The sequence below is a fragment of the Sycon ciliatum genome, chromosome 12 (assembly GCF_964019385.1).
Source record: "Sycon ciliatum chromosome 12, ocSycCili1.1, whole genome shotgun sequence".
Taxonomy (NCBI): Eukaryota; Metazoa; Porifera; class Calcarea; order Leucosolenida; family Sycettidae; genus Sycon; species Sycon ciliatum.
Genome location: NC_088654.1, coordinates 21,893,934 through 21,916,779, shown reverse-complemented (window position 1 = coordinate 21,916,779; position 22,846 = coordinate 21,893,934). Strand labels below are relative to the sequence as shown.

The 22,846-nt window shown below is 48.2% G+C and overlaps 1 long non-coding RNA gene across 1 annotated transcript in view; it reads right to left on the bottom strand.

Annotated features, from left to right (window-relative positions):
* Positions 1-18,963, bottom strand: part of LOC135828606 (uncharacterized) — a 36,546-nt gene extending 17,583 nt beyond the window's left edge. The window contains exon 1 of the long non-coding RNA XR_010555722.1: positions 18,904-18,963. This is a non-coding gene — a long non-coding RNA (uncharacterized LOC135828606). The remainder of the gene's footprint in view (positions 1-18,903) is intronic.
* Positions 18,964-22,846: the final 3,883 nt, after the last annotated feature.

Genomic DNA, 22,846 nt, shown 5'->3' with positions numbered 1-22,846 from the left:
AAAAGCCACATTTCTCTAAAGAACTCGCCCAGGGCTGCTGAAAGCTCAAAAATAACCTATCTCACAGTTTGGGGCTTTTTACCCGTGAATCTTCACTTTGCGATTAAACTATTTACAGCAGTGCAGAATTTTCTAGGTCACTGAATGTGGGTGCCAGCGCCCTACAAGCAAACCAAAAATCAAATCAATGCAACCAGTGACAGTACAGCTGGGTCATGTTATAGGGAGGTACATTGAAATTCAAAGGTCAGCACAAATGGTCAAAATCCGACATTTTCTCACCTTTCTGCCCGTACGCAGCTCAGAAACAGACAATGACCATCCTCACCTCCTTGTATACCTGGACATAGACAAGTGCACAAAGAAAAACAGCCACATTTCTCTAAAGAACTCGCCCAGGGCTGCTGAAAGCTCAAAAATAACCTATCTCACAGTTTGGGGCTTTTTACCCGTGAATCTTCACTTTGCGACTAAACTATTCACAGCAGTGTCAAATTTTCCGGGTCTCTGCATGTGGGTGCCAGCGCCCTACAAGCAAACCAAAACTCAAATCAATGGGACCAGTGACATTACAGCTGTGTCATCTTATAGAGAGGTACATTGAAATTCAAAGGTCAGCACAAATGGTCAAAATCCGACATTTTCTCACCTTTCCGCCCGTTCGCAGCTCAGAAACAGACAATGACGATCCTCATCTGCTTGTGTAGCTGGACATAGACAAGTGCATCAAGAAAAACAGCCACATTTCTCTAAAGATCTTGCCCAGCGCTGCTGAAAGCTGAAAAATAACCTATCTGACAGTTTGGGGCTTTTTACCCGTGAATCTTCACTTCACTATTCACAGCAGTGTCAAATTTTCTGGGTCACTGAATGTAGGTGCCAGCGCCCTACAGGCAAACCAAAAATCAAATCAATGCGACCACTGACATTATAGCTGGGTCATGTTATAGAGAGGTACATTGAAATTCAAAGGTCAGCACAAATGGTCAAAATCCGACATTTTCTCACCTTTCTGCCCGTTCGCAACTCAGAAAACGACAATGAACATCCTCAACTCCTTGTTTAGCTGGACATAGACAAGTGCACCAAGAAAAATAGCCACATTTCTCTAAAGAACTCGCCCAGGGCTGCTGAAAGCTCAAAAATAACCTATCTGACAGTTTGGGGCTTTTTACCCGTGAATCTTCACTTTGCGATTAAACTATTTACAGCAGTGCAGAATTTTCTAGGTCACTGAATGTGGGTGCCAGCGCCCTACGAGCAAACCAAAAATCACATCAATGCGACCACTGACATTACAGCTGGGTCATGTTATAGAGAGGTACATTGAAATTCAAAGGTCAGCACAAATGGTCAAAATCCGACATTTTCTCACCTTTCTGCCCGTTCGTAGCTCAGAAAATGACAATGACCACCCTCATCTCCTTGTGTAGATAGACATAGACAAGTGCAAGAAGAAAAACAGCCACATTTCTCTAAAGAACTCGCCCAGGGCTGCTGAAAGCTGAAAAATAACCTATCTGACAGTTTGGGGCTTTTTACCCGTGAATCTTCACTTTGCGACTAAACTATTCATAGCAGCGCCAAATTTTCTGGGTCACTGAATGTGGGTGCCAGCGCCCTCCCAGCAAACCAAAAATCAAATCAATGCGACCATTGACAATGCAGCTGGGTCATGTTATAGAGAGGTAACATTGAAATTCAATGGTCAGCACAAATGGTCAAAATCCGACATTTTCTCACCTTTCTGCCCGTTCGCAGCTCAGAAAATGACAATGATCACACTCATCCCCTTTTGTAGTTGGACATAGACAAGTGTACCAAGAAAAACAGCCACATTTCTCTAAAGAATTCGCCCAGGGCTGCTGAAAGTTCAAAAATAACCTATCTCACAGTTTGGGGCTTTTTTACCCGTGAATCTTCACTTTGCGATTAAACTATTTACAGCAGTGCAGAATTTTCTAGGTCACTGAATGTGGGTGCCAGCGCCCTCCAAGCAAACCAAAAATCAAATCAATGCGACCACTGACATTACAGCTGGGTCATGTTATAGAGAGGTACATTGAAATTCAAAGGTCAGCACAAATGGTCAAAATCCGACATTTTCTCACCTTTCTGCCCGTTCGCAGCTCAGAAACAGACAATGACCATTCTCATCTCCTTGTGTAGCTGGACATAGACTGGTGCACAAAGAAAACAGCCACTTTTCTCTAAAGAACTCGCCAAGGGCTGCAGAAAGCTGAAAAATAACCTATCTCACAGTTTGGGGTTTTTTACCCGTGAATCTTCACTTTGCGATTAAACTATTCACAGCAGTGTCTAATTTTCTGGGTCACTGCATGAAGGTGCCAGCACCCTACAGGCAAACCAAAAATCAAATAAATGCGACCACTGACATTACAGCTGGGTCATGTTATAGAGAGGTACATTGAAATTCAAAGGTCAGCACAAATGGTCAAAATCCGACATTTTCTCACCTTTCTGCCCGTTCGCAGCTCAGAAAATGACAATGACCACCCTCATCTCCTTTTGTAGCTGGACATAGACAAGTGTACCAAGAAAAACAGCCATATTTCTCTAAAGAACTCGCCCAGGGCTGCTGAAAGCTCAAAAATAACCTATCTCACAGTTTGGGGCTTTTACCCGTGAATCTGCACTTTGCGACTAAACTATTCACAGCAGCGCCAATTTTTCTGCGTCACTGAATGTGGGTGCCTGCGCCCTACAAGCAAACCAAAAATCAAATCAATGCGACCATTGACAATGCAGCTGGGTTATGTTATAGAGAGGTACATTGAAATTCAAAGGTCAGCACAAATGGTCAAAATCCGACATTTTCTCACCTTTCTGCCCGTTCGCAACTCAGAAAACGACAATGAACATCCTCAACTCCTTGTGTAGCTAGACATAGACAAGTGTACCAAGAAAAACAGCCACATTTCTCTAAACAACTCGCCCAGGGCTGCTGAAAGCTGAAAAATAACCTATCTCACAGTTTGGGGCTTTTTACCCGTGAATCTTCACTTTGCGATTAAGGGGGTTCGGGACAGTTAGGCCCAAAAACTTAATTTCAACATCAGCCCAATCTGACATCAGGTTTGAATAGGTACAGCCTTATATTTTCGCTTAGTAACATCAGTTTTTCAATTGCTCGAATAGGTCTTGCCAAAAACACAATTTTCCTTGATGACACAAAATTACACAAAATCCCAAAATTGACGAGAAATCGTCCATAACATCAGTTAGGAGAGAAAATATGACATAAATTTTTACAGTCTGTTCGAGGTATTGACTAAGATGATATCAACACCGAAAAATGTACACTTTGGGTGACGATGGGATCCAGGTCGTCATTTCCTGGAGAAGAACAAAAAAAACGCAAAAAATGAAACTTTGAATATTTTTTGCAGCTTATTTTTGAGTTTGCCCCATATGTGGATACTTCAAACACGTTCTATAAGTGGGTTGGAACAGGTTTACCGCGGCGAAAATAGGGGTCACCGTGCAAATTCTGGAGAAAAATCCAAAAAACTGTCAAAATTTGCCTAAAATTGGTAAATTCACGTATCTATATTGCTTGTACTTCTCTGCTGCTGCTTTGGTCATAACTTATTGGATTTTTGGCTGTTAGGTGTTGCATAAACTCACTAGAGCCCTCGGCGTTCAGAACAATACAAGGATGGAATAGCTGAACTATCAAATTTGCCGGAAAACCCTGGGTGCACGCATTATCGATAGGTACTTTTCTCCATGATTACTCTCCTGTTGGTACTTGGTTGTGATACATGTACATGTAGCTATGATAGCGCTTAGAACTGCCCCATATCAAACTACAATGAAAGCTGACATGTTGGAACAAATCAGACAACATTGAGTCCTCTTGTTCTTCAACTATGTGAGCTAGAACGTGTCCCCACACTGGCAAAAATGATGGTATTTTACGGTGCGCACAAACAAGTGAAGCACTGTGCCACAGGGCGTTCCTTACAGTTGGGTTGCTGCTGGTTCTTCGCTAGGTGTTCAACCACCACTAATATAATCTTCCTTGAGACTGTCACCCGCTTCTTACGTCCGACTTGCTCCTTCATCAGTCTGGAAATGGCTGGCTCACCACTTCGTTTGTAGGACAAGACAAAGTGCTTCATCACCAACCCACTGGCAGCTGCCCGCACTGCAACTGATTTAGAGAAGCACGTTGCTTGGACCAACGGTTGAAGGGTGGCCAGCCGCTTTTGCTGATGTTCTGCAAACTCCATCGCCGAACATGCTGATGCAAAAGTGACAGAGTGCTACAGGATACTGGCATCAGGGCGAGCTTCGACAATTTCAGCTAGGGCCGCAACATCCGCAACAGCATCATGAGCAGCGAACTCATTCCCAACGATGAACTATAAATCAATCTGAGGCTATAGCTTGGGAGCTCCGGTATCGCGGTTTAGGGATCAGAGTGTTCACCAATCACAAAATGCACACCATCGACACACACATCCGTGCACACATACACACACTACTACTATGTACAACTGCCACAAAATGGCCACGTCGCTCCCAGAAGCGGGAGACAACAGCGAGAAAAAAGAAACAAGGAGAATAATTGAGGTGAAAGGGGACCGTTCTACACATAGCTAGTGTTTCTGTCTTCGGTGGCGGGTGAGGTCCTGCGGGCGGGAGAATCGTTCGTTACATATGCTGCATTGAATGGGCAGATTAGTCCTCTGGTCCTTTCGCAGTCGTTTGCCTCGAGTACAATTATGGCGGTTAAAACCAGCCTGACTCTTCATGCAGCGATCACAGATCGAGCAATGGTGCTGGCAGCAGTCCAAATTCAGGCTGCATCTCGTTGAAACAGCTGGTATTTCGTCCGATGTCTGACGCTCCACACAACGATGAACTGCAAAACCGCCAGCGCTTTGAAACCAGCGGTCACAAACTCCACAGTGACGGGCCCCAGGCTGCTGGGCAACAGGTAAGGACCGTACAGCTGAGCACTTGTGACGGTGAATCCCACGAGCAGTGAATGATCGGTTGCAAACCTTGCAGGTGACTTTGTTGTTGTTACACTCCACGAGATCATCCGGAGTCTTTGCAATTGCCTCGCGCCATGCTGGGCGATCCTGAGCCAAAGTGAGCCAATTCACTATGCCACCGAAACGAAGATCACGTGCGACGAGGTCTTTCCATCGCAGTCGTGGCCCACAGGCTGGGCGTGGATCTGAGAAGAAGCTAAACAGTATCAGCTTCGGAAGCCGGTTATCTGGCATTCTGGCGACATGCCCAAGCCACTGCAGACGGCGGTGTCTGACGGTATCAGATGGCAGTGCCATATCACCCCAGCGTCTTCGCAGCTCCTGGTTGTTGACATGCTGCAGCTGTTGATCGAGCCGGGATACACCCAGAATGAACCTGAGGGAGCGGTGGTGGAAGTTGTTGATGGCAACCATGTCTCTCTTCAGCGGAGTCCAGCACTCACAGGCATAGAGCAATGTGGACAGAACGCAAACATCGTAAAGATGGCGCTTGGTGGCGATGGAAAGGTTTCGGTCAAGAAAGACACGGCGCATAAGGTCGAAAGCTGCCGCTGCCTTACCGAGTCTTCTGGCCACATCTGCAGATGAGCGGGTGTCAGCAGTTATCACAGAGCCAAGATACACAAAGGATTTGACACTTTCGATCTCCTCCGGACCAACAAAGAGCGGAAGGCGGTCAGCACATGATAAATTTGCACCAACGGCCATGAACTTGGTCTTCGCTGTACTCAGAGTCAAGCCGAAGGAAGAAGCAACGTTGCTGAACAGCTCCAAAGCCAGTTGAGCTGACTCACGGGATGGTGCAAGTAGTGCTGCATCATCTGCAAACTCCAGGTCGTTGACCGATGTCGTGCCAGTTTGACGGGTTCGCTTGGGAAATAGATTGCCACTTCCATGGATTGAAGATATCAGGGACACACCATTAACACCAGCTGCTGCTATAGCTGAACGCCATGCTTCCAGCACAAGAACCAAAGTACAGATTAAACAACAGTGGGGCCATAACGCACCCTTGCCGCAAACCATTCTCAACCGAGATGTTCCCAGACACATCACCATCAACCCGAACAGCAGCCTGCATGCCTGAATGGAAGCCGTCAATCAGCTGGATGAGTGACCCAGGCACACCATACACCTCAAGGGCCAGCAACAGTGCAGCGCGCGGTACCGAGTCGTACGCCTTGCGGAGATCGATGAAAACGAGAAAGGCCTTACAGCGGTGCTCGAATGCCTTCTCGACTACCTGTCGCACGCAAAAGATGGCATCTGTGCAGGATCGCCCGCGCCGAAAACCACATTGGCTTTCAGGGAGATGTGCCTCAGCAAGAGGTTGCAGCCGGTCCTGAATAACACGTGCGAGAAGCTTCCTGACGACGTCCAATAAGGCTATTCCCCTCCAGTTGTCACACTTGCTCAAGTCACCTTTTTTTGGAATAGGGACGAGCACAGCATCTTTCCACTCCTGAGGCACAGATGACGCTGACCAGCATGTGGAGAAGAGTGCATCCAGGTGTGGCCGAAGAACAGTAAAGCCGTGCTTCAACAGCTCCGCAACGATGAGAGACGAACCAGCCGACTTGCCGTTGGCCAGATGATGGAGAGCGCACTCAATATCCACAGCCGTTGGAGGGCATGCCAGGCTGTCGTCAACTTCCCGGCAGGACAACTGCTGGAAGACAGAGACATCGAACACACTAATGACATTGAGAACACGGGTGAAATGTTGCTGCCAGCAAACACGCTCTTCCTCCGCTGACACACACAGGGTTCCATCAGATTTGCGAATGGAATGAGAGGCCACAGGTTTCATACCATTGTAGCAGCGCTGGATGTCCCGGATGGCTGACCAGACGCGCTCCCCACTGAACTTGCCAGACTGTGCCATATCCGCCTTTCTCTGCAACCAGACACGCTTTGCCGTTCGAACTGCAGTACGCGCTGCACTACGGGCCTTGCGGAAAGCTGAAAGGTCAGCGGGATCAGCAGACTGAAGCCACTGGGCATAGGCACGGTTTCGATGTTGCAGCTTGGGTTCAAGGATTGTTGCGCTGTCTGCAAACCAGTCAGGCTGACGTCGAGATTTCCGTGCAGGGATGGAAGCTTCGGCAGCATCTACAATCGCCGACTTGATAGGCTGCCAGGTGTCTTCATGGGTGACGTGACACGATTTCAGTCGATCACCAAGAGCACTTCGGTACACTGCCCTGTTGCACTCAACAACTTCCCGCTCCTCCTCACTCATACCCGTACACGTCTTCAATTGGCTTACATCGAACACGCTACGTTTCCCAGGGTTTCGCGGTGGCAGGCGCTGGCGGTGGACTGGTGCCGGAAGGCGATAGGTCAGACACACCAATCTGTGATCAGTGCTACACTCTGCACGGCGAACAACATGACAGTCCATGCAGTTGGCACGATCCGCTCGCCTAGTGAAGACAAAGTCGATACAGTGCCATGCCTGCGAGCGTGGGTGTTGCCATGTGTGCAGTTCTGCGTCCCGCTTCTTGAACCAGGTGTTACAGATTTGCAGACCATGCAGAGCCAAGAACAAGAGTAAACGTTCACCAGACTCATTCATAGCTCCAGTACCAAAAGGACCGCGAACTCTGTGCCACTCGTCATCACGCTGCCCTGAACCAACTCGAGCATTGAAGTCTCCGAGTACGATGAGTTTATCAGAGACCGGAATTGACAGAAGCACGTGTTCAAGCGAATTGAAAAATTTGAATTTTTCATCACGACTACTGCGGAAAGTGGGAGCGTAGCAAACAAGAACATGAACCCACTGCGACTTGCCAGACTCCAGAGCAAACTGCAACTTTACGACCATCACACGAGAAGACACAGCTGTCCACTGTCGGCCGCCTGCTGCAAACGCCAGCGCTGAGCGGCCCCGCATCACGAGCGCGACTCCCTCGCCACGAGCGAAATTTTCCACGGGTGTCGGTCGACCAGAAGCAACAACAACAGCATCCTCAACATTGTATACATTGTTGCCAAACCACTTCGTCTCTTGGAGTCCAAGGGTCTCGATACCAAGTCGTCGAGCTTCGCGAACGACGATGTTGATCTTCCTATCTTCCACGATGCAATTCACTTGGTTTGAATTTTTCAAATTCAAATTTCGAGTTGTCGCCGTCTCAACTGGGCCATCACAATTCACCAGACTGCGGACATTCCACGAGCCAAATTTTATCCACGACCTCCGTCTCCTCTTTCTCCTCGTCTCCTTTCTCGCCATTGTACTAAGGGCTTACTAGATAGACGTCCGAGTAGAGAGCCAATCTACACGAACGGGCGCGCGCAGGACGACGACAAGTGGTGGCAACAGGAAACCACCCAGTCTTGACGTCGTGAGCTCCCACGCGCGCAGTCAAGGGCCACCGCCCTTGGGACGACCCTGGAAGCCCAGAGTCGTCCCACGGAGAAAGAACTTTGGACGAAAAAACTGCCAAAGGACGAGAGCTAAAAAGTTCAAACCGTCCCCAACACTGCCTGAGGACACACACACACACACACACACACACACACACACACACACACATGCATGCTCTCACACGCAATAGAACACACGCGCGCGTACACACACATGCATTCACGCACGTGTGCGTGCCCACCCACATGCATGTGCACACTCATGTGCATGAGTGGAGATGCCCGCATACACATGTCACACCAACATGCCCTGGGAGCGGTCAAGCACGTGTGTATAGTATGTGTGCGAGGGCACGTCCACATGAGCGCATATGCATGTGCATGTTCATACATGCGTATGGTGCACACATGCACAAACATGCGGGTCTATGCAAACACACAGACGCTCGCGGCCGCCGCGCATACAGTGTGCTCAAACATTTCCATAGCCATAGGGTGGCAATGACTCGCAAATATCATGAATAAATCTTATGAGATTGAAAAACGCACTTACCCAAAGCAGCTTTGGTGTTGCTTGTGGAAGCACGGGGGCCCAGGGTGTTGAGCAGTTACAGGGCTATCTGTATCTATAAAATTCTCCATCCCACACTGCTGACACGGAATGACAAGTACGCTGCCTAGGTCGTACCTCTTCTCTTCAACGCAATCAATGAGCGCCAGAGGTTTGCCACATCCAGGATTCTGGCACGCAGACAATCCCACAGCCAGATACCTGAGATGAACGATTCGTCGACCGTGAAGAGGGGCACTGAACGACCTCTTCGCGGGAGTCGAATCCAGTGGCGTTAGTGATGGAGATCGTCCTTTCCGTTTTTCAGGAACTCGATCGATCGTTTGAGTTTGCGAAGCGTCCCCCTCCTCGGCTTCTTGCATCGTCCAGTACGCAGAATGAGAGGCCGCGTCGTGGGTGACGGATTACTCTCCCGCGTCTTCATCTCCACGACACGTCGGCAGGAGAACCGAGCTATCCAAAAACCGCCAATGTCAAAACAAATCCGCAAGTCCACTAGTGGCTGAGCTTCTTCCTCAAATCTTTTCTCGACTCGAGCACGCGCTGCGAAGTCATGGTCAAACTATTTTCTGTGCATGATCGCGTCCCATTTTTCCAATCCGAAAGGCATTATTTTTCAGAAAAAAATTCAGAAATCCAACATGGCGCTAACCGTCGCGAACCTCCTTAAACTATTTGCAGCAGTGCAGAATTTTCTAGGTCACTGAAAGTGGGTGCCAGCGCCCTACGAGCAAACCAAAAATCACATCAATGCAACCACTGACATTACAGCTGGGTCATGTTATAGAGAGGTACATTGAAATTCAAAGGTCAGCACAAATGGTCAAAATCCGACATTTTCTCACCTTTCTGCCCGTTCGCAACTCAGAAAACGACAATGAACATCCTCAACTCCTTGTGTAGCTGGACATAGACAAGTGCACCAACAAAAACAGCCACATTTGTCTAACCCTTAGGTGCCGGTAGGTCGATTTCGACCTATGCTGACAGTGCATACTAAAATCGAGCACAGAGCCAGTCTCGTACATCGCAGGTGCCTGATGTTTTGTACAGAGACCATTCAGTAGCTGGCCTGTAGATAGCAATAGAGAAAGTAGGGGGGTTGCATTTGAAAAAGTCGAGTCGTGATCAACGACGATCGCGCAGATCAGCGGAAGTCAATCGAGCGTGGCAGCCTACGCAAGCATCCCGCAACATGAACAAAACGTTGCCGTTTCGCTTCGTTTTCGACTAGTACAGTTCATGGCTACTACAGCTGACCTCCGTCATGGATGCTCCCAGAGCGCTTGAGTTGTTCGAAGAGCTGGAGGCCGATGATGCCTCTGTAGAAGAAGAATCAGAAGACGACGATGGTGAATAATCTGACGCTCTTTTCTCTGACGGAAACCTGCCGTCATCAGATGAGGAAGACCGACTCAACGATAATTTGGTTTTCGCCGAATTTCTTGAGAGCGGCAGCTTTTCAGACGACGACAAAATTTCCGACGATGAGCTTCAAGAAGCTGTAGGGCGAGGGCAAGCGCAGCCAGTTCGTGGGCGTGCTCCGCTCGCGCTGCGCGGAGGAATTGCTCGCGGCGCTGGTCCAGCTCAGCCAGCTGATGGAACAGCTGATCGTGGCGTGCGTGGCGCGTGTGGCGGAGGCCGTGGACGAGGTAGTGGATTCGGCGTGCTGAGTGGTGTTGGCGACCAAGATGTTCTTGGACCAGCGCAGTACCCTGACCTTATTCTAAATTTTTCTGACTTGAAAATTTAAAAATCGGATTTTGCTGTGTCTTGCCATTCAGAATACATACTTTTCTCGCTACATCATCTAAACAGTTGCGGAGATATAGGCTTTCCAAAAAATTGAGCCAAAACTACGAAAAATCTAAAATTCAGTCAGGCACCAAAGGGCTAAAGAACTCGCCCAGGGCTGCTGAAAGCTGAAAAATAACCTATCTGACAGTTTGGGGCTTTTTACCCGTGAATCTTCACTTTGCGACTAAACTATTCACAGCAGTTTCAAATTTTCTGGGTCACTGCATGTAGGTGCCAGCGCCCTACAGGCAAACCAAAAATCACATCAATGCAACCACTGACATTACAGCTGGGTCATGTTATAGAGAGGTACATTGAAATTCAAAGGTCAGCACAAATGGTCAATATCCGACATTTTCTCACCTTTCTGCCGGTTCGCAGCTCAGAAAATGACAATGCCCACCCTCATCTCCTTGTGTAGCTGGACATAGACAAGTGTGCCAAGAAAAAAGCCACATTATTTTCTCTAAAGAACTCGCCCAGGGCTGCTGAAAGCTGAAAAATAACCTATCTCACAGTTGGGGCCTTTTTCCCGTGAATCTTCACTTTGCGACTAAACTATTCACAGCAGCGCCAAATTTTCTGGGTCACTGCATATGGGTGCCAGCGCCCTACAAGCAAACCAAAAATCAAATATATATGAATACTAACATTACAGCTGGGCCATGTTATAGAGAGGTACATTGAAATTCAAAGGCCAGCACAAATTTCGACATTTTCTCACCTTTCTGCCCGTTTGCAGCTCAGAAAATGACAATGACCACCCTCACCTCCTTGTGGAGCTGGACATAGACAAGTGCACCAACAAAAAGAGCCACATTTCTCTAATGAACTCGCCCAGGGCGGCTGAAAGCTGAGAAATAACCAATCTCATAGTTTGGGGCTTTTTACCCGTGAATCTTCACTTTGCGACTAAACTATTCACAGCAGCGCCAAATTTTCTGGGTCACTGAATGTGGGCGCCGGCGTACTCCAAGCAAACCAAAAATCAAATCAATGCGACCATTGACAATGCAGCTGGGTCACGTTATAGAGACCTACATTGAAATTCAAAGGTCAGCACAAATGGTCAAAATCCGACATTTTCTCACCTTTCTGCCCGTTCGCAACTCAGAAACAGACAATGAACATCCTCATCTCCTTGTGTAGCTGGACATAGACAAGTGCACCAAGAAAAACAGCCACATTTCTCTAAATAACTCGCCCAGGGCTGCTGAAAGCTCAAAAATAACCTATCTGACAGTTTGGGGCGTTTTACCCGTGAATCTTCACTTTGCGACTAAACTATTCACAGCAGTGTCAAATTTTCTGGGTCTCTGCATGTGGGTTCCAGCGCCCTCCAAGCAAACCAAAAATCAAATCAATGTGAATACTGACATTACAGCTGGGTCATGTCATAGAGAGGTACATTGAAATTCAAAGGTCAGCACAAATTCCGACATTTTCTCACCTTTCTGCCCGTTTGCAGCTCAGAAAATGACAATGACCACCCTCATCTCCTTGTGTAGCTGGACATAGAGAAGTGCACCAACAAAAAGAGCCACATTTCTCTAAAGAACTCGCCCAGGCCTGCTGAAAGCTGAAAATAACCTATCTGACAGTTTGGGGCTTTTTACCCGTGAATCTTCACTTTGCGACTAAACTATTCACAGCAGCGCCAAATTTTCTGGGTCACTGAATGTGGGCGCCAGCGCCCTCCAAGCAAACCAAAAATCAAATCAATGCGACCATTGACAATGCAGCTGGGTCACGTTATATTTAGAGACCTACATTGAAATTCAAAGGTCAGCACAAATGGTCAAAATCCGACATTTTCTCACCTTTCTGCCCGTTCGCAGCCCAGAAAATGACAATGACCACCCTCATCTCCTTGTGTAGCTGGACATAGACAAGTGCATCAACAAAAAGAGCGACATTTCTCTAAAGAACTCGCCCAGGGCGGCTGAAAGCTGAAAAATAACCTATCTCACAGTTTGGGGCTTTTTACCCGTGAATCTTCACTTTGCGACAAAACTAATCAGAGCAGCGCCAAATTTTCTGGGTCACTGAATGTGGGCGCCAGCGCCCTCCAAGCAAACCAAAATCAAATCAATGCGACCATTGACAATGCAGCTGGGTCACGTTATAGAGAGGTACATTGAAATTCAAAGGTCAGCACGAATGGTCAAAATCCGACATTTTCTCATCTTTCTGCCCGTTCGCAGCTCAGAAAATGACAATGACCACCCTCATCTTCTTGTGTAGCCGGACATAGACAATTGCACCAAGAACATGGCCAGCAATCGAGGACATCTGAGATTTGTAATTTTTGTACTCCTCCGAGGTGTGATTTTTGGCGTGCTGGGCCAAGCACAAGGAAGCCATCTGCAAAAAACTGCAGAAAATGGTTGTTGTTTGATCCTTTGGTGTAATCTTTGTTTCCAGTCGAAGCTAGTTGCTGTTTGGAGCAGAAACGCTGAAATTGACTATTTTCTGCATGTACTCATTCATGTACTCATGTACAGTAGGTATCGGTTATAGCGTGGGTGTTTGAAAAACGACATTTGATTCTTATTGCCGATATTTCTTACACGCGATAAATCACGTGTGACATACCATATGCGCGCACGTTTGGCATGTGGACACGTACACATGATACACACGGATCAATCAGACTCGCGGTCGTACTAGGCGACTGCGGAGCAGCGGATGCGAGAGAAGTCGGAGGAAAGAGTCCGACTGGACAGAAAAAGTGATTCTCCAATACGGCCTTGGACATAACTCTCTTTTGTGTTGAATATTATTGTATTGAGTATGCACAGAGCACAGATGTTATTACTACAGGCGATACACTTTGCACTAATCTGGCATATTTTGCTACACAAAATCCATTCTTAGGGCCGATATATTCTGCTATGCGATAATACTGCTTGTAAGAATAAACATACACATAAAATATGTGTTATGATTATGAAAAAATGAGTGTTCATTCTTGTAAGCAGTATATTCTTGTATACGACCACACTATAACCGATACGCACTGTACTCAGTCATGCAGTCTCACTCGTAATTTAGTTCTTTTTCTGGAATGGATGCTGCTCTGCGCCCCTTGGTGGACATTTCCTGCGCTCGTGGAGCAGCTGAAAAGGACCACTGGTATGTCTGGTTCCTGGTTTGAAAGTGGAGAGTCGACTTTTGTGCCTTGAAAAAGGAGTAGAGAGCGATAAAGGTACGTCTGTGGCTTATTTTTGAGTGCTCCTCATACATTTTTGATCGTGATAGAAATTCTCAGACCAAAGTCAGACCAAAGTCAGCGCGATGATGGCCGTACAGTTTTCTTGTGGATTTTTTAGTTGTTTCATCTTGTATCTATGTCAGTATCGTGATGGTGAAGTGGAGAGGGTGATTTTCTTCCTCTAGGCTTCGTTCGTCCTCGTTGAAAAGTGATCCTGAAAAAAAGGTCGATTCGCAAAATTATGTTGATTTTGAATGTACGTGATGACATGCGATTGCTGGCTATGAAACAGCCACATTTCTCTAAAGAACTTGCCCAGGGCTGCCGAAAGCTGAAAAATAACCTATCTGACAGTTTGGGGCTTTTTTACCCATGAACCTTCACTTTGCGACTAAACTATTCACAGCAGTGTCAAATTTTCTGGGTCACTGCATGTGGGTGCCAGCGCCCTACAGGCAAACCAAAAATCACATCAATGCGACCACTGACATTACAGCTGGGTCATGTTATAGAGAGGTACATTGAAATTCAAAGGTCAGCACAAATGGTCAAAATCCGCCATTTTCTCACCTTTCTGCCCGTTCGTAGCTCAGAAAAGGACAATGACCACCCTCATCTCCTTGTGTAGCTAGACATAGACAAGTGCAACAAGAAAAACAGCCACATTTCTCTAAAGAACTCTCCCAGGGCTGCTGAAAGCTGAAAAATAACCTTTTTTTTTTTTTTTTTTTTACTATTGAACACTCACTGCATGATGAACTAAAATGAGGAGAAGAACTCGACACAATGGTACATATCCAGCAGGACGGAGTGGGTGGGACCTGTGAAGCTCAGCCGACCAAGGGTCTCGGCATCACAGCTGCACATGTGCACCAAAGGAAACAAAATGGGGAGTGGAAGGGCGGGGAGGGGAGCAGGAGAGGAAGAACTCTAAGGGTAGGAAAGAGAGGAGGGGGGGGGGTAGGAAACCAGGAAACTTGTTATTCCAAGATATGAGTGCAAACAAGTACGCAAACAAGTACAAATATAGCAGTATCAAGATCATGATGCTGAGGCGAAAGTAGAGGCTGATTGCCGTGCAGATTTGACGAAAGATAAGAGGAGAGTTAGAGAGAGATATAGACAGATGGTTTGGGAGTTTGATGAGAAGGGAGTGCTCCGAGAACATGAACAGGGTCGTACTGGCAGTAGCCTAGGGGGCGATGTCCGTGGCCAATGACCAACCCGACCGTTTCAGGTAGCGGTAGGTCTGAACCTTGAACTGCTGCATCCCGTTGGCAGACGGTGCATCGCGGAGGAGAGTGGCTGGCAGTTCATTCCAGGCTTCGATGAGGCACTCCGGGAAAAAGCGCAGCGCAACATTGCACGATCTGGCAGGCAGGACTGTCTGGAGTTGAAGCTCGTGCGCAAGGTTGGCTGCCGAGCGGCGACGTGTGGCAGGCGCGATGGCGGGTGCGATGGCTCTGGCTGGGCGTGTCGCTGCAAGAGCTGGCGGGCTTGCGATGTAATGGAGCTTGTACAGAGTTGTGAGGCCGGCCACACGGCGCCGCAGGGACAGAGTGTCCATTGCAGCCCCTGTCCCAATCAGGGTGAGGGCACGATGCTGGACTCGGTCCAGCTGTGAGAGATGGGTAGCCGCAGCTCCCATCCATACAAGTGGACAGTACTCCATTAGAGGCCGAATGAACCCCCGGTATGCTGTGGCCCGGCCCGGTGGGTCCAGGACATGGCATGCCTTCCGGAAGAAACCAATTCGCTGTGTGGCACGCACTGCAGTTCCTCGAAGATGCTCCGAGTATGTTAGATGGGCATCAAACGTCACTCCAAGGAGCTTCAGCCGCGAGCATTCTGGGACCGCTGTGCCGTTGAACTTGATGGGTGGTGTCTCCCAGGGTCTGCGGTGGCGGGACACAGTCATGGCCTGTGATTTCGTTGGCTCAAAAGTGACGCGCCACTGAGCACCCCATTCAGCAAATGCATCCACACCAGCTTGGAGGTTGCGGCACACTTCTGTCACAGCATGTGGCGTTGGGATGTGGGCATAAAGCGTGGTGTCATCTGCGTAAACAGCCGGAGTGATCCCTTCCGGTAGGACGTCGCAGGCGTCATTCACGTACAGCAAAAACAGTGTGGGCCCAAGGATGCTCCCTTGTGGGACCCCAGCATCAATCTTGTATGGTTCTGAAGATGCTCCGCCGACTACTGCCTGCAACTTCCTGTCATACAGGTAGTCAGACAGCCAGTTGAGGAGGGGACCAGTGATGCCATATGACGCAGCCTTGTGGAGCACGCCTCGGTGTGAAACTTTGTCGAATGCTCCTGCTATGTCGACAGCCAGCACTCGGACTGCGCCACCACGGTTGACTTCGGAGACCCAGGAGTGGTTGAGAGACGTGAGAAGGTCAGATGTGCTGAGCCCCTGCCGGAATCCGTACTGGTGGATGGACAGAGCCTTTTCATGCTCAAGATGATTGATTATGGCAGTGTTGACAATCTTCTCCATGACTTTGGAGACAACAGATAACAAGGACACAGGTCGGTAGTTCTTAACAGCAGAATGAGATTGCTTCTTGTGTATCGGGACCACACTGGCTACTTTCCAGAGAGAGGGCTGGACATGACACCGAAAACAGAGTGAGAACAGCTTGGCAAGTGGTGCAGCCAAAACTTTTGAGCACTGCTTCAGAACTCTGGCAGGGATGCCATCGGGTCCGGTAGCCTTGGTTGGATCCAGCTGGCGGAGCTGGCGCTGGACTGTCGCTTCCCGAAATCGGACAGTTGTCAGGGCAGATGTACACCTAGGAGGAAGGTCAGGAAGGTCGGAGTGCTGTAGATCTTGATCACCCAGACTGCATTTGCTCGCAAAGAATTCTCCAAAGCAAGTAGCCTTTTCCTGGTTGGTGACATATTCTCTACCCTGGGCATTGCGTAGGACAGGGATAGACGAGCTGCGGCCAGAGCCTGCAGCTTGCTTCAGGAGTGACCACCATTGCTTGTTTCGCAGTGATCCATGTTTGAGCCGATCTCGGATGCTGGCAGATTCTGCCTGCTTTGCGAAACGAAGGCAATTGGCAGAGGCTCGGACTTTGGCATTGTAGTCAATGAGATGCTGGTGGCAGGTAGGGTGTCTCCTGAGACGGTTCCATGCATTCTTCTTTGCCTGGGTAGCGGCTGAGCATTCCGGCGTCCACCAGGATGGATCTGTTGGTTTCGTCGAAAGTTCTTTGTGTGGAATGAAGCGATTCATGCCTTCCATGACAACAGCGGTTACTGATCTGCACGACGCCTCGGGGTCTTCTGATATATCCCAGTTTGCTGTTGAGTAGAAGTGCCGAAGCCGGCCCCAGTCTGCCTGAGCATACCTCCAAACGCGCCGTTTAGTCGGTGGTTCGCGGAGTGGGGTGGCATCAAAAGTGGCCACAACGGTGGCATGGTCTGATGCTCCAATGGGGTCCAGTACATTTACCACCACTGAGGTCTCCGAGAAGTCGCTGAGTATGAGGTCCAGGGTTACGCAACCGACACCACGTGTCGGTTGCGTAACGTGCTGGTGGAGCCCGTGGAACGCAGAGAGTTCTTCCATGTATTCACCAGCCGGTGTAGTCTTCGTGCTGCATAGCCGGCTTTCATTATGAACATTTAAATCCCCGGCTATCACGACGCTGTTCCCGAGGGATCGAGCTTGATCCATCACTGAGTCAAGATACTCAAGCAGAGAGACATCTTGTCCAGGGCACGACCCGGGTCGGTACACTGCACATACAACTACTTTCTGGCCATTGTCCAGGTGCAGGCGAAGCCAGATGACCTCATGGCCATGGCAGTTGATGTCACTCAGGTGGTCAAAGGAGAGGGAGTCCCTGACCCAGACTGCAACTCCGCCACCTTGAGCAGATCGGTCAAGTCGGAGGGGTGGGTGGAAGCCCGGCATGGAGGAGTCAGATAGTGAGGCTTTCTCCGGGGTGAGTTTAGTCTCTGTTACGATGGCGATGTCAGATCTGCTCCGTACAACAGCATGCTGGAAGGCTCCAAACTTTGACAGCAGCCCAAAAGCATTTGTCAGCAGGAGCTTCATTACTGGGTATGTCCTTGCGCAGCTGGTGTTCATTGGTGTTTGTGTGACTGAATACCTATCTCACAGTTTGGGGCTTTTTACCCGTGAATCTTCACTTTGCGACTAAACTATTCACAGCAGCGCCAAATTTTCTGGGTCACTGAATGTGAGTGCCAGCGCCCTACAAGCAAACCAAAAAAAAAACCAATGCGACTACTGACATTACAGCTGGGTCATGTTATTGAGAGGTACATTGAAATTCAAAGGTCAGCACAAATGGTCAAAATCCGACATTTTCTCAATTTTCTGCCCGTTCGCAGCTCAGAAAATGACAATGACCATCCTCATCTCCTTGTGTACCTGGACATAGACAAGTGAACCAAGAAAAAGAGCCACATTTTCGAAAGAACTCGCCCAGGGCTGCTGAAAGCTGAAAAATACCCTATCCCACCGTTTGGGGCTTTTTACCCGTGAATCTTCAATTTGGGACTGAACTATTTGCAACAGTGCTAAATATTCTGGGTCACTGAATGTGGATGCTAGCGTCCTACAAGCAAACCAAAAGTGTAACCAATGCGACTACTGACATTACAGCTGGGTCATGTTATAGAGAGGTACATTGAAATTCAAAGTTCAGCACAAATGGTCAAAATCCGACATTTTCTCACCTTTCTGCCCGTTCGCAGTTCAGAAAATGACAATGACCATCCTCATCTCCTTGTGTACCTGGACATAGACAAGTGAAGCAAGAAAAAGAGACCTTGTGTAGCTTGACATAGACAAGTGAACCAAGAAAAAAAGCCACATTTCTCTAAAGAACTCGCCCAGGGCAGGTCAAAATGGTCAAAATAGGACATTTTCTCACCTTTCTGCCCGTTCGCCGCTCAGAAAATGACAATGACCATCCTCATCTCGTTGTGTAGCTGGACATAGACAAGTGAACTGTTATAACGTACGCACGCAAGATTCATTCCATGCAACTCGCGTGTACCACAGCAGGAAACACCATCTGGTTTGTTCTAGGATAATTTAGAAGTGAACATGTAAAATGGCAATCATGGAGAGATAAGCAGCAGAGACACGTCAGTGCTGTCGTGGCACTGATGGCGCTATGACACGACAGTATAGGACTCGTCAGTTCCTACCAAAGTAAGACACACGTCAGCCATGCAGACGTAATGCAGAAGAAGACTGATTCATAATGAGGTAAGACATTGTCACTCTTCGTCATGCATGCATCAAAGGAACGTAGAACGACACACGTAGAAACACACGCAGAACGACACACGTAGCAGAACGTAGACCGTAGATCGTACGACTAATATTAATAATAGGTATAGATTATAGACCGGTTAGGAGGTCTATACAGGATATATAGACCGAGTAAAAGACCGAGGTCCCCCGAGGTCTTTTACGAGGTCTATATATCCTGTATAGACCAACTATGAGGTCTATAATCTATTTATCGTGTTCTCCACGCAATAGTTTCTCTTCATATACGACATATCGTTGTAATTCTAGTATTATACTATAGCCTATACCGCATTGTACTGCATTGAAAGTCAAGATCATTGTTTAAACTAGGTTCAGCATCGGTAGCACAGTGGCTGGGTGGTAAGGAAGAGTGACTGAGATTCACAAGGTTGTGGGTTCAAATCCCATCTTGTGTATTTCTGCTTTCTTCAAAAATTTCTTTTTCTAAGTTGGAGAGAAAATTTCTAAGTCCAAGAAGTTCTAAGGAGTCAAATATAAGTAGTCAAATATATCGTGTATTTGACTAAGCAGTCAAATACGCGATATATTTGACCGCTTAGGTATCAGGGAAATTAGTGGGGTCAAATACTAAGAAGGCGATAAATCAATCTATAACATGAACCAAGAAAAAGAGCCACATTTTTCGAAAGAACTCGCCCAGGGCTGCTGAAAGCTGAAAAATACCCTATCTCACAGTTTGGGGCTTTTTACCGGTGAATTTTCAATTTGCGACTAAACTATTCACAGCAGTGCCAAATTTTCTAGGTCACTGAATGTGGGTGGCAACGCCCTACAAGGAAACCAAAAATAAAACCAATTCGACTACTGACATTACAGCTGGGTCATGTTATAGAGAGGTACATTGATATTCAAAGTTCAGCACAAATGGTCAAAATCCGACATTTTCTCACCTTTCTCCCCGTTCACAGCTCAGAAAATGACAATGACCATCCTCATCTCCTTATGAAGCTGGACATTGACAAGTGCACCAATAAAAAGAGCCGCATTTCTCTAAAGAACTCGCCCAGGGCTGCTGAAAGCTGGAAAACGTCCTATCTCACAGTTTGGGGCTTTTTGCAGGTGAATCTTCATTTTGCGACTGAACTATTCGCAGCAGTGCCAAATTTTCTGGGTCACTGAGTGTCGGTGCCAGCGCCATACAAGCAAACCAAGAATCAAACCAATGCGACTACTGACATTACAGCTGGGTCATGCTATAGAGATTATTATTATTATTATTTGTGCTCCCGCGTCAATGGGCTCGCCCAAATTCGCTTGCACCGAACCATGCGAAAAAAGGCCACCAGCAGGCAGGCAGGCAAAGAAAAATAGAAAATGGTGTCACATAAACTAATACAAACAAGAATATCATTATTGATGACATTAATATACTGAATGAATGGCAAAGGCCATGTGAATACGGATAATACGGATAATCAGAGTACCAACAACAAAGAATGTAGCTCAAACCATTGCAGTGCCAACTTCCTTCACCAGTACTCTGCCTTGTACGCATCTGTAACTGCGTTGCACAGATATGTCCATTCACGGCGATCCAGTGCTCGCTGAGCCATCAGCTGCAAGTCCCCTGGAGTCCTCAGACGGCAGCCGACTCGCTCCGCGTCTTGATTCAGCAGGACTGGTAGCGTGATCCGCGGCCGCCCACGGTATCCCGGCACGGAGCAGCCAAAGAATCCACTCATGGCCTCCCTTGCCGGTGTGTGCTCATCTGATCGCAGGATGTGGCCAAACAACCGCCATCTTGCATTCACCAGAATGTTGCCAAGTGGAGCAGCACTGCAGCGCTCGTAAACCAAATCGTTCGACAGTCGGTTGGGCCACCTGATACCCAAGATATGCCGAAGTTGCCGCCGATGATACGATTCCAGCGCTTCAATTGTCTGTCGAGTGATGCCCCATGTGGAGCAGTTGTAAAGCAAGACAGGTAACACGAAGCAGTTATACAGCCGGACGCGCACCTCCAGACTCACTTGGTCTCTTCTCTTCCATAACTGGCAGAGGGACTTAAACGCTATCGCCGCAAGCTGCTTTCTGCGGGTGACATCCTCTGCATCACCAAGGAGAGAGCCGAGTTTCTTGACCATACGCCATGGCTCATCAGCACGATCGGCCTCTCGCTGGATGGCTGTGAATTCTGTCTTGGTCTGGTTGACGGTAAGGGACCATGTACCCAAGATGGTGGCAACTTGTGGCTCTAACATCCGAAGCCAATCACTAGAGATACTGATGAAGTCCACATCATCGGCGTACTCCACATCGTACGGAAGATGCCGGGCCACAGGTGCAGCCATTCGCTGTCGCACATCCTGCAGGGCAGCTTCCAGGTAGATCACGAATAGAATTGGCGACAAGGAGTCGCCTTGCGGGGTACCAATGTTAGTGGAGAAAGAGCTTGATGTTTCCGTGCCCAGTCTGACTGCCAAATTCGTATCTGAGATCAGGTAACGGATCAAGCGTACCTCGTCTTCTTCCAAGAATCGCTGAACCACGTCCATCAACTGTCCTCGCCTGATCGTGTCAAAGGCACGTGACATGTCGATGCCCAGTATGCTGAATGACCAGTGGTACCGCTGGGTCGTAGCTGCTAACCACCGATGGCACCAGACCACATCAGCTGTTGACCTTCCTGCACGAAAACCACTTTGGTTCAGTGATAGGAAATCGTTTACGGCTGGCGAGATGCGCTTGAGGACTACCAGCGACATGACTTTGCGTAGAGTTGTCAGGAGGATGATCGGTCGCAGACTGGTTAAAGCACCCACCGGCTTTCCGGGCTTCTGGAGAGGTATTAGTGTGCCATGACCGATGAATGGCTCTACCCGGTGTTGCTGAAATAGGCTGTTGATGCATCGGCTTATGACGGGAGCAGTGGCATCGGCTGAGTACTTCAACAGCTCACCCGGGATGTTGTCGGGTCCTGCAGCTCTACCGTTGTTGAGTCTTGCTAGTGCTGTTTTCACTTCCTCCGTTGAAACGGGATGCTGCAGCGGTCGAGGTTCCCCAGTGAAGGATCCAAATTGCTGAATATGTATTGGCAGCCATGGGCGTGGAATCAGAAACGTCAGCGGAGAGACGCTAGTGCAGTTCTGTGAAATTAACAGATTATTCTTATCAAACACAGCGTTCTGCCACTCTGCAAGGCACAGGACCACATGGACAGGACAGCGACTTGACAGAGCCAGTGGCAAGATTGTCAACATTTACAACCAAATTGATTATATTCTGTGCCGTCAATCGCAAAAGAGACTATTCACCAACGCCAGAAGTTACAATGGAACGGAAGTCACATCAGATCATAGGATTGTGGTGGCTCGCACGCTTTTACCTCGAGTATTCGGCATATGGGGTCGGGCGGCGCGGAGCAGCCAGAAGAAGGTGGATCGCCTAGCAGTGCATCGTTTACCCGGGAATCCACAACTGCAGAATCAGCTAACATTTGCCATCTCAGACAGAATTCAGAGGGTGTCAGAAGATCAGCCCAACACCGGATGGGATGCAATAGCTGCAGAGATCTTCCACGCGGGCAAAGAGAT